At 39.0% G+C, this 13,377-nt stretch overlaps 1 pseudogene; it reads left to right on the top strand.

Moving 5' to 3' along the window:
- Positions 1 to 12,610: 12,610 nt before the first annotated feature.
- LOC145075904 (secreted RxLR effector protein 161 pseudogene) lies at positions 12,611 to 13,282 on the top strand (annotated as a pseudogene).
- The last annotated feature ends 95 nt before the right edge of the window (positions 13,283 to 13,377 follow it).

Genomic DNA, 13,377 nt, shown 5'->3' with positions numbered 1-13,377 from the left:
AATTAGCAGAATTTTCATATAACAACAGTTACCACGCCAGTATAAACCGGCCTCCCTTCAAGATGCTCTAAGGGAGAAAGTGTAGGACCCCAATTTGTCGGGGTGAGGTCGGTCAAAGAGTCATGGGGAGTACAGAGGTAGTACTCAAGACCACCGAGAGGATCCAGCAGGTTCGGAGCAGGCTCTAGACTGCTCAGAGTCGGCAGAAGAGCTACACCGACAAGCAACGTTTAGACTTGGAGCTTCGGGAGGGCGACATGGTTCTCCTGAAGGTTTCTCCCTACAAGGGAGTCATATGATTCCAGAAACGGGGCAACCTGGTCCCCAGGTATATCGGCCCCTTCCGAGTTATAGCCCGGGTGGGCAAGGTAGCGTACAGACTGGATCTTCCCACCGAACTCAGCCAGATCCACAGCACATTCCATGTTTCCTAGCTACGGAAGTGTTTGGTGGATAATTCAACATTGGTACCCTTAGAGGATATTCAGGTTAATGACAGCCTGAATTACATTGAGAGACCGGTGGTGATTCTGGATCGCAAGACGAATGAGCAAAGGAACAAGAGGGTTGAGCTAGTGAAGGTGCAGTGGCAGCATCGCAAGGGCTCGGAGTGGACTTGGGAGCCTAAGGAAGAGATGAGGGAGCACTATCCGGAGTTGTTTTCAGACACAGCAGACTTCAAGGACGAAGTCTAAGACAAGTGGGGGAGAATTGTAACGCCCCGTTCCTGCTAGTGGAAGGAAGCAAAGGCTTGGAGTTGCAGAAGGAAGGTTGGTGATCCAGATCTAAGGACTCATTTTTGTCTTTATAAAGGTATAAAGCTTATACCTTGGCTTCTATTCACTTAAATCTCCTTCCTAGCTTGTATGTCGTCATTTTTGGGCCATTTCCAAGGTAATTCAGAGATTTGAACTCTAGGGGATGAAAGGACTTCATATCTAGGCACTCTTGAGCTATAGAAGCTCAAAGTTGCTACCTTTATTCAGCCATGACTCCATTCTACGACTTAGACCTTCAGTTTGGCTTGTATTGGGTGTTTTAGCTTCATAGCACCATGTATGCACATAAAGTTAGCAACTTTACGTGTAATACTAGTCTAAGGAGTCCAGATGTATGAATTAGAAGCATTGGAATGGATTAGAATTAACTGAATGGTTATGTCACATGGAGGAATCAAGGAGTTGTTCTTGGACTTGACGAGTCGGGTCGTGAACCCTAACCCCCTTTTCTAGTTGTGAGTGAAATCATTGAGTTTAGGAGATAACTCGGTGAGTTGAACAAGATTAGGACTCGGAAGCTGAAGAACTCGACAATTCTAAGAAGGGACTCGACAAGTTAGAGTCGATATGTCCCGATGTTATGACAAGGAGAACTCAACGAGTCTGGGAAGGGACTCGACGAGTTGACTTAGTTGACTACGAGGCAGGGTAGTGCATGAAATCGTCGAGTTGGGTTAACTGAGAGTTGACCTTGACTTTGACTTTGACCTGTATGTTGACTTTGACCAAGGGTAAGATGGTCATTTTACCCAAAGAAGTATTATCAGATTTTGATTAAGTGTTGTTATGGAATTGATAGTCGGAGAGTCGTCGGAGCAGCAGACATGCATTCCTCATTCGAGTTTTTAGCAGTCAGTCTTGCGAGGTGAGTTCCATTTCAGTAGGAACAGGTTTAGGGCACTTAGGTCGGCCCGTATATGTGATATGTTAGTAGATGATTATGGGCGGGGCACGAATCTCGTAGCAGTCTAGTGTGGGCGGGGCCCGATTCTCAAAGTAGTATTCGAGTATAGATATGTGATTGTTAGGTAGATATACTTGTTGGCTGTGTAATACTTGTATGCATGTTAGTAGCGGAGTATAGGCGGGTCCCGAATCTCCTAGACAGCGGAGTGTGGGCGGGGCCCGAATCTCCTAGATAGCGGAGTGTGGGTGGGGCCCGTATCTCCTAGTTGCATGATATATGTATGGTATGTGGTAGTTTAGGGAGACTCACTAAGCTTCGTGCTTACAATTTTCAGTTTTGGTTTCAGGTACTTCCGGTAGCAAGGGGAAGGACTCGGGGTGACCGCATGGCACACACCCCAGTTCTAGCCTGGAATGTTTAGACTCTGATATTTTTCTCATATGATTTTGATACAGTACTTGTCACGATGTTTTGAGATACATGATACTTGATTTTCTTTATGACTATGGATGATTTGTGGTTATTTATTATGTTTCAAAACGAAATTTTTGGACCATTTTTTTGGGATGTTTCAGTTTTGACGATGATTACGACAGAGGCGAAGATGAAACATATATAGATGATAAGAAGATTAGAGATGTTAATCAAGTGGTACCTTGGTCATCTTTGACGCTTTCACTGACATTCGGTTCCTCTGGAAGAAAAGAGTACTTTAGGATTTTAGAAACCGATTTCAAGAAAACAATTTGATTTTCAAATTGATTTCACACAAACATCTTAGAAAAAATGATTTCAAGCAAATATTTTGATTTAGTAAATCGATTTCATATGCCGATTTCAAACAAACATGTTGATTTTAGAAACCAATTTCAAGAAACATTTCGACGTAGAAAATCGATTTTAGATACTGATTCCAAGCAAACATTTTGATTTTATAAACAAGTTTAGTTCTAACAGACAAAATTCCTCATCACAATGGTTGGTGAACCCTTGAAGACGAAGATGGCAATGGTTAGTGAAGGAAAGGGGAGGCGAAATCGATTGGGGTTCAATTTCATCGAGGTAACATCAGTTTCATCTTCACCGGTCTTCATCTTCATTAGTTTCTCTCTCTAGATCTACTTAACAACTATTAAAAAATGAATGAAATTGGTTTTTAACCAAAAGAACGATATGGGTTTTTGTTTGAAAAAAAAACAATGACGAGTTTTCCTAACCCTGGAAAAAGAAGGAATGCATCCCATCCACACTAAGCCTTCAATCGATCTTCGCCATATCAAACTCTATGCTTGGTGTTCGATTCTACCGGAGTCAACATCAGGGCCACTGCCGGAGCCAAAGAAGACAGAGACGGAGCTGAGAAGACAACATCGGAGTAGGTGAAGATGAAAGACGGTAAGGGATTTGATCGAATTTGGGTTCTAAAGAAAGAATTACATTACATGTTACACGTGACAATTGAGTTGGCATCTAAACCTACTGATTAGGATAGGTGTCACCGGGTGACCTCTTCAAATTTTCCAAAATGGCATTTTTAAACCTAAAAATACAAGTTTGTGTCATTTAAATGCAAAAAATAGTCACGATGGACTATTTAAACCAATATACTAAAGTTTATTAGACTACAAGGATAATAACCTTTTTTTCAAACCAAAAAATTCTTGAGTAATAAAGGGCTATTTCACTGTTTGAGCTTTTTCAAACTAAAGCTTTTACATGGAAGGTGTTGGATAACTATTTTTTTCCTTATTGAAAATGTTTTTCAATAATATAATGGCCTAAAGCGTCCATATTTTTTCAACCAATTGTAGAATCACAACTAAACAATCAAAACATAAAATTGAAGAACTTTTCGATTGTGGGGTTACATTGTTAAAGTAATTTAGTGTATTTTAATTTGTTTTAAGCACGTTCCTTTTTTTTTAAGTAGAAGTAGTAGAATAATTCAAGCCACTAAGTCCTAGTCTTTGGCTTAGTGGAGTTAGCTCTGGTTTTTTCTGCAAGTTTTTCTTTTAAGTAGCATGGCAAAATGTACGTTGATTATCCCCACTTTACTTTGAAATAAAACACAGAAGCATTTTGCCTCAATCTCTCTTACGATTTCCTCCTGTTACATTGGTTCTTATTTCCTGAAAAGCTTGTGAAAAGCTAGTTAGTTCCAACAGTGTGGTATCAGAGCACAACCTGGTGCATGCCCAAGTATTAATCTCGTGAAGAGATGACAGGAAATTCAGGAAATAGCAATGGTCAGAAAGAAGGGCAATTAACACTCCATTATCTGATGCTGTCAAGAGATAATTATGCAGCTTGGGCAATCAAGATGAGAGTGTTTATGTTGGCTCAAGGAGTATGGGATGCAGTCGAGCCACGAACATCAAACACAGTTGTAGATCCAAAAAGGGACATGATGGCCTTGGCAGCAATCTACCAAGGTATCCCTGAGGATCTGTTGTTGTCCCTATTGGAGAAAAAGTCGGAAAAAGAGGCGTGGGATGCCTTGAAGAGGATGTTTCTGGGAGCCGACAGAGTAAAAACAGCATGAATACAAACTTTGAAAACATAGTTTGAGGCGTTAAAGATGAAAGAATCGGAGGAGATATACCAGTTTACTGTGAAAGTAAACAATATTGTGAGCACTATACGAGCATCGGGTGACACAATTGAAGAATCGTATGTAGTGAAGAAGCTATTACGAGCAGTCCTGTCCAAATTCCTTCAAATTGCATCCACCTTGGAACAATTTGGAGATCTGAAGACGATGACGATCGAAGAAGTCGTAGGTCGTTTAAAGGCCCATGAAGAACGAATGAAAGGGAATGAAGAGAAGGATGATCGAAAGATACTTCTAACACACCAAGAATGGTCCGAAAGATACAAGAAAAAGTCAGATGATGACTCCAAGTTCAAAGGGAATCGAGGGAACTCACGAGGAAAAGGAAGAGGTCGTGGCAGAAGTAGTAATTCCGGTGGTCGAGGTGGTCGTGGACGAGGAAATTACCACAACCAGAGAGAAGGCCAACGTGGAGCAACAAGCAATCAAGACAAAAGTAAGGTCTTGTGCTATAATTTCCAAGAACATGGGCATTATGCGGCTGAATGCAAAAATCCCAAAAAAGAAAGAACACAAGAAAACAATTTAATTCAAGATCATGTAGAGAACGAACCTGCTCTATTGTTGGCTTCACTTGAAACAAAGGAAAAAATAGGAGAAGTGTTCTTGAATGAAGAGAAGGTGAATCCACACCTGAAAGGGAAGGGAGATGAACAACGTCAATCAAATGTGTGGTATTTGGATTCAGGGGCAAGCAATCATATGACCGTGACAAGAGTAAATTCAGAGAATAAAACAAGATGATACATGTTTATGTACGATTTGGCAACGAGTCCAGAGTTTGAATTGAAGGAAAGGGGTCAATTATATTTCAATGCAAGAATGGAGATCAAAGAAAGCTTCAGGAGGTGTATTACATACCAAATTTGTGCAGCAATATAATAAGTCTCGGTCAATTATCTGAAGGAGGTGATGAGATCAAGATAAAGGAACCATTTCTATGGGTTCATGACAAGGGGTTGATTGTTGATGAAGGTGCCTAGATCTCAGACTCGATTGTACAAGATCGAACTAGAGGAGGTGATTTCGTCGTGTCTAGTTGCTGAACTCACAAATCCAACGTGGCTATGGCATGCGAGAATGGGGCATGTCAACTTTAGAGCATTAAAGGAGATGTCAAACAAGCAATTGGTTGAAGGAATGGAAAAGATCACTACTAGAAAAATAGCCTTTTACGACGCGCAATCTACGACACTCAGTGATTTATGTTACGCAAAAGGGAGTGACCTTAAAATGGTGTCGTCTCTTCAAAAAATTTAAGCATTTAGGTCACGCATTATTGCGTGCCCTTAGATTATTGTCTTAATGAAAAAAATAAAAAACACGGAGGGCACATGTGTGTCATCTAAGGATGTCGCTTTATAAATTTTAGTGGAAGCGCGCGTTCCATCCTTTTTAATAGTAGGGGGAAATGAAATCCTAAAAAATTAAAAACTTTGCCTTTCATCCATCTTTTAGGGATTCCATGTAAACCCTAGACCTCATTTGAAGGTTTCGTTCTTAGTCAAGTTGTTTCTGTTCGGGAAGGAATAACGAATTCATCCTCTCCACCAGCCGACAAGCTTCACTCTTTGCTTCTCCTTTTCTCTGTAAACCCTAGACCTCATTATGCGGCTGCAACTCTTCCTCCCTTTCGTATTTTTGGAGCTTGGCAGCCATACAATGTTCAACGATGTCAACTATCCCCTTTTATCCACCATTTTCTCCCTCTGGGATGTTAAAGACACGCCATCCCAAAATTAGAAGAACTAGGGCTTTTGTGCTCTGGATCTCACAGGAAACAAGTTTGCCTCGTCCCCACCCTCACCCATCCAAATTCCTTCTTCTTCAAATGGTTATATGTTCTTACCTCTCAACCGTACCTGAATCAATATATCTGTCTCTCTTGTGTCTATTCTCTCAATATCTCTCGTGCTTTCCTATTTACAACCAGAGTTTGAGAGTGAAAAGAAAAAAGAAGAAAGAAAAGATGTGCCTATTATTCCTCTTTCTCCCTCTTTTCTTCCTCTATTTCGATCAAATCCCTTCTTCTTCTTATTATTATTTTTTTCGATTTCTAGGTGAGGTTGCGTTCGAAGGTTGTCAAGGGGTTATGAGGAGAAGGGAGAAGAAGGGTTGTGATCTCTTCTTATGAAAGCGGCGATGAATCTACCACGAGGCGGCACAAAGGCAACTAGACTCATCCACATCGGCGAAGAAGGGAAAAGAGGAGTTCTAAAAGAGAGAAAGAGAAGAGGAGAGAGAGGCGGAAGATAAAGAAAAAAGATTAAGTGATAAAGATAGAAGGAAAATGAACAGGCGCTGGAGATCAAATTGAGAGGCAAAAGGAGGGGTTCAGATTCAGAAGACTTCATCGTTTTAATTTCATCTTCATTGAGTACAAGTCGGCGTCGATTGGGTCATACAAACCAACGTCGCAACTCATTCCTTAATCTCAATGCGCCATCACACCCCTAAATCTCGATTTCACAGACACCTGTCATTGATTTTTTGTCTATTCCTTTTCTCCTCCTTTTTGAATCCCTTTCTATTGCGTTACAGCGAAAACACATTTTCAATTCCGAAAAAACCCCTAAATATGACCTAGTCGGTATGTTTAAAATGATGATTCTGATGATACCATCTACTGAGGGAGAAGAAAGGAAAAATGATGAGGCATCGTAACATCATCATTGACCACCGTCCACATATTCTCCCTAAGTCGAAAACCTAAATATTGTGGTGGTAGGTTTGACAGTGGCAAAGATGGAGAAATCAAAGTGCTTGTTAATGGGTTTAACAATAAATCCAGTACGCCCATGAGAGGTTCCTCATACCACTATTTCCTTCGGTTTTATATCTTTCTTATATATAAATTTCTTTTTGAAATTGCAGGTTTTGTTTCTTGTATGTTGAAATCGCCCCCGCTTTTGATGTTTTCTTTTTTGTTGTTGACCAGTGTGGAGTTATTAATTCTAAGGACAAGTGTGTGACTCCGGTTAATGAAGGTCCACGATTCTTTTTTGGTCATCGAGTGTTGCACCTTTAGAAATGGTGAATATGTGAAAGGAGGCTTAGGTCAGTTAGAGCAATGGTGAACTCAGATCACAACAGAGGTAAATGTTGAAGTTTTTTTTTTCTTATTATAATGTCTTATGATAAGTTTTTTCTTAATTACAGGTTTCATGAGTGTAGTACACTGATAAAATGTTAGGGTTTTTTTATTGTTAATGTAGCAGTGTGATAGTATGATTATGTAGTAAATGCCCTTATCAGTGATATCTTCAAAAACAAGTATTTGTCTATTATGTATTTACAATAAGTTATGTTGCATATAAGGAAACAAATAAAGGTAACTAAAGGGAGTTTATAGTAAATTAACAAATTGATCATTGATCTAAAATATTTCAATTTTGCTATACAGGTGAGAAACCAACTTTTAACCGGATGCCTCGTTTGTGGTCCCCTCTTTTTGACTTTCTGCTTCCTAAACACGGTTGCAATCGCATACACAGACACAACTGCACTACCCTTTGGTACAATTGTTGTGATTGTTTTGATATAGAGTTTGGTGACATCACCTTTACTGGTTCTCAGGGGTATTGCTGGAAAAAACAGCAAAGCTGAATTCCAAGCTCCTATTCACACCACAAATGAAATTAGCTGATTCCAGAAGCCCTTTGCAGCGTTTTGATTCCGATGTAATGACCAAAATTGAATCCATAGTTTGGTCAAAGGGATCCATTCATTATATTCAGACTTTTACCTCTTGATAAAAGTGTAAAATTGTCTTACTTGAGGAAACAGACTTAGTAAAGAGTCAAAACGAGACTAAATTATGATTTTACCCCTGTTAAAAAAACAAATTTCTTGATATTCATCAATCTCAACGTGGGAGCAGTTGAGAGGTAAAATGAATAGGAGCAAAGAAGTAAAATGTTAGTGTGTTAATGAGTTTTAGTTATCCCATGATGAGAGCGAAAAAAATAGGTTTTTTTTGTTACACAAGATTTATGTTTCTTTTGGGATACTTTGGAGGATTAGGATGAGAAGGGCATTTGTGCAAGGGTAAAATTCAGGCACATTGCAGGACCAAAAAGCTATGCTAGAATCCATGAGGAGGAGATGACATTATACTTGCTTTTTTCTATACTTTTTAAGGTTATTCCTTGTAGAAAATACTATCATAATGACCATTATGCCCTTTTAAACCGTGACAGAAGGCAAAAAGGCCCGATGGGCAGGAACCCTCACAAGCAGAACTATTTATATTGACTTGTACACTTAAAAATGGAAAACCTGTGAATGAAGCCACAGGTACTGTAATTGTATGAGTTTATTTATTTATTTATCTATTGTGTTGAAAATTGATTATTATAATTTTGGGTTAACACCAAACTTGGCCAACTAACTATTTCAGATGTCTCTAAAACACCAATTTACACACTTTCTACAGCAAGAGGTAACTAAACATGAAATTTTATCTCAAATTGGTCCCTGTAACTTTGTTTTTTATAATCTTGACCCAAGTTTTATTATGAATTATTAGGATAATGACTATCATATTTGTTGTCCTTGGGCGAACTTTTTACTATATAGATGAAATCCTTCCCTTTAGGTTTCTTTTCTCTTTAATTGATGGTAATTAAATCCATTTTATTCGTTCATCCTAATAATATATTATCTTGAATGCCAGATTCGGTGACATGGACCTTCATCTTGATGATAGTGTTACAGCATTGCTTCAATGTTGCTTTAAACTGTCGGCTGTTAAGTTGTTTATAACGATTTGATTTCTGCAAACTAGTAAGTTTTTCCGTAACTTGATAATTTTTAAACATGGATTGTGTAGGTGTATTGTTCTTGAAACTTGAAAGTTTCTTTTCCTGTTTATAGAAAAACAAGGATCGAACACTCTGTCAGTTGGTCAAGATTCACCTACTGAACCCTGAAGTTCCAAGTTTTGTTTTTATGATACAAATTATACCCACTTCAAAGTATTGTTTGCCAACTCTTCCTGCATCCCTAATCATATCATCTATAAGCACAACATTTTTATTCATATGTTGAAAGAAGGACATGGCATATAATATCCCTAGACAATATAGTTGTTATTTATGCTTTAAAGTGATTCAATTTTACACTTTTCTTCAGGAACAAGAATATTAAAGCGGTGGAGTGAAGAAGGTAAGTAGGTGAAGGTGCCCTATCTGTGATGGGCCCATGCCCAATGGATTTATCCAACAGTAATCCGTATAGTAGCAGTGGGATTCTGACTGCAGCTAGCACACTCATTAGCACTTTTCTTTTAGTGTTTGTAGATGAATAGGGTGATAAATCATTTTTCTCTACAATTGGTAAGTAATTGGTCTTAAAGAATTAAAGATTTTGTTTGAAATTACTACTTAAAAACTACAAAAATATAACCATTCTTTGTTATTCTTAAGCTAAATTAAGATTTAAGACGTTGTTTGTTCAGCTCTTACTGCAGCCTTGTCACCCCTTGGTGTCATTGGTGTGGCCTAGCTGGTCATGGACTTGCAACTCTGGTAATTTATTAATTTATATCATTAATGCAATCATGAGTGAGAGACTTCTCTTGATGACTTCTCTTGATTTGCAGGTTTGTTAAGTTCATTTTGTTTTCTGATGCAAAAAAGTGGCTAATATCTTTGTGTTAGTTGTGTTGTGGTATAGTTGATATTGATTATTGATTAGTTGATATTGTACAACTGACATGATTATTTATTAGTTGATATTGATTTGAATATGGTTGATTCCACTCTCATACATACCATGTGTATTATTAATTAGTTGATATTGATATTGTACAACTGACATGATTATTGTGTAGGATTTCCGTGTTGTTCTTGATAAAGAGTTGGGATTGATATTGAAGCTAGGAGACATGATGAAGGGAGAGCTTCTTCATACACCTTAATGACAAGTTACTGAAACAAGAAGGTGCCCCTTTATAGCAATGTAGTATTAGGTTACATTGTTAGGGAAAACCTCCTAATAACAATGTAAATTTAATTTATATATTGTAAGAAATAGAATTGTATCACATTAAATTTTATGCAATGTATTGTATTTTTTGTATATGGTATTTTATTTTTATTATGAGACATTAAATGAAAATTTAATTTAAAAACTAATAAATATATAAATATTTTTTTTAAACATTTAAATTTACGATACGCAAAAATGTGTGTCATCTTCATTTATGACATGACCTTTCTTGACAGGGGCTTTCTTGATACGCATTGCGTGTCATTAACACGCGCGTCGTAAGGTCACGACACGTGAATGCGTGTCGTCTTTCTTTATGACAGGTCTTTCCTTGATATGCATTGCGTGTCGTAATTGCGCGTCGTAAATGCGCGTCGTCTCTCTTTATGACAGGGTCTTCCTTGACACGCATTTGCGCGTCGTCTGAGCCTTTTACGACGCGCAATGAGCGTCGTAAAAGGCTGTTTTTCTAGTAGTGGATAAACATTCCAATACAACCGTGTGAAGGATGCTTGGTGTGAAAACAGTCCAGGAAGCCCTACCCATCACTTACAAATTACAGAGCATCGAAGAAGTTAGAGCTCATACATGGTGATTTGTGTGAACCTGTTACACCTCCCACACCTGCTGGCAATAGGTACTTTATGTTACTTGTTGATGACTTTAGTAGAGTAATGTGGGTGTATTTGCTAAGAACCAAAGATGAAGCCTTTCAAACTTTTAAAAATTTCAAGGCAAAAGTGGAAACTGAAACAGGGGAGAAGATAAAGGTCTTAAGGACGGATTGTGGTGGTGAGTTCTTGTCTAATGAGTTCACTAGATTCTGCAATGAAAATGGCTTAGAGCGTCATTACACATCCCCATACTCTCCACAACAGAATGGGGTTGTGGATAGACGAAACCGGACAATTTTGGAGATGGTGAGGAGTAATCTGAAGACTATGAATGTACCGGAAGTACTGTGGGGAGAGGCAGTGAACCATGCGGTGTATGTCTTGAACAGGATCAACACCAAAGCTCTCGATGACTCAACACCTTATGAGATGTGGACTGGTCGAAAACCACATGTTGGGCATCTTCGAATCTTTGGGTGTGTTGCACATATGATGATTGCAAAGAATCATCTAAATAAATTAGATGAAAGAAGTAAAATGGTGGTACATTTGGGAATTGAGAAGGGATCAAAGGCGTATCAGTTATTGGATCCTGATACAGGGAAAATGTTTGTAAGCAGGAATGTTGTGTTTGAAGAAAATCAAACATGGACATGGGAGAAGACAACAAAGATCAGAAATGTGTCCGGCGTGACCTTCACCGTTGCTGGTTTTGACTTTGCTGAGGTCAACAATGATGGTGATGAGAATTATGAAGATGGGTCTGAAAACCCAGATGAATCAAATAATTATGGGCCACCAGATGATGAAGACTGGAGTATGAATGAATCGGAGCCCACCACTCCTAATACAGGCCCACTTGAAGAACCCATAAACTCACAATCGACGTCAAATCCTCCATCAACCCCAAATTCTCCAAACTCACCGGCAAATCAGTCGAGCACGACGTCTAGTTCCACAGGTGGTGGAGCCCCGAAACATTATCGCCTTCTCACGGACCTATATGAAAGCACAGTGCCGATGACCGCAGAAGAAATAGACCGATTAATGTTGGTCCAAGATGAAGAGGAGCCCACATCGTACCATGAAGCAAAGAACAAACGAGAATGGGTGAAGGCGATGGAAGCATAGATAGAATCGATAGAAAAGAACAATACATGGAGCCTAGTTGAACTTCCAAAGGATCGACGACCGATCGGCTTGAAGTGGGTATTCAAGGTAAAGCGAGATCCAGCAGGGAAGATCATAAAACACAAGGCAAGAGTTGTAGCAAAAGGGTATGTGCAGAAGCATGGGGTAGATTATGAAGAGGTATTTGCACCGGTAGCTAGAATTGAAACTGTTCGAGTGATTTTAGCTCTCACCGATGCAAATGGGTGGAAGGTCCATCATCTCAATGTGAAGTCAGCATTCTTGAATGGAAAGCTGGAAGAAGAAGTGTATGTAGTACAACCAAAGGGATTCGAGAAGAAAGGTCAGTCTAGTAAGGTATACAAACTGTCAAAAGCTCTATATGGGTTGAAACAGGCGCCAAGGGCATGGAACGCCTGTCTTGATAGTTATTTGAAGGAGCTGGGATTTAAGAGATGTTTACAAGAGTATTCAGTTTATACAAGAAAAAAAAGGAGGGAACACATTAATTGTGGGTGTGTATGTCGATGATCTCTTGGTCTCAGGAAGCTGCAACTCAGATGTAAAGGAGTTCAAGATGGAGATGAAAGCTAAGTTCGAGATGAGTGATCTTGGCCCGTTGACTTATTACTTAGGAATCGAAGTCAACCAACACAGTACAGGAATAACATTGAAACATGAGGCTTATGCAAAGAATCTCTTAAACAAGACTCGAATGTTGGATTGTAATGCCACAAGAACTCCAATAGAATACAAGATAAAGTTGAGCAAGAATGAAGACGGAGAACCGGTTGATCCTACTGAATATATAAGCATTGTAGGTGCTCTAAGGTACCTAACTCACACTCGTCCCGATCTCTCGTTTTCAGTAGGGGTAGTAAGTAGATTTATGGAGAAACCAACAATCAAGCATCTCCAAGTTGTAAAAGGAATACTTAGGTACATAAAGGGTACCTTAAATTATGGCTTGACTTACACCAGAAGTGAAGGTAGAGTCACCCTTATACGGTACTCTGATAGTGATTTTGGAAAAGATATGAATGATGGGAAAAGCACAGGTGGGACAACATTCTATATGAATGGGAATCTGGTAACATGGGTATCACAGAAGCAAAGAAGTGTAGCTCTATCATCATGTGAAGCAGAGTTTATGGCTACAACCACAGCAGTCTGTCAAGGCATTTGGCTCCGCCGACTTCTAACTGATATAACAGGACAAAAAAGTACCACCTGTGACTCTCTTTGTTGATAATCGTTCAACCTTAGATTTGATGAAGAATCCGGTTTTTCATGGGCGTAGCAAACACATAAACATAAGGTATCACTTTATTAGAGAGTGTGTTG

This window comes from Lactuca serriola, chromosome 9 (assembly GCF_051521515.1).
Source record: "Lactuca serriola cultivar US96UC23 chromosome 9, Lser_US96UC23_V15, whole genome shotgun sequence".
Classification (NCBI taxonomy): domain Eukaryota; kingdom Viridiplantae; phylum Streptophyta; class Magnoliopsida; order Asterales; family Asteraceae; genus Lactuca; species Lactuca serriola.
Note: the sequence above shows the minus strand (reverse complement) of the source record. Positions and strands in the feature narration are given on the sequence as shown.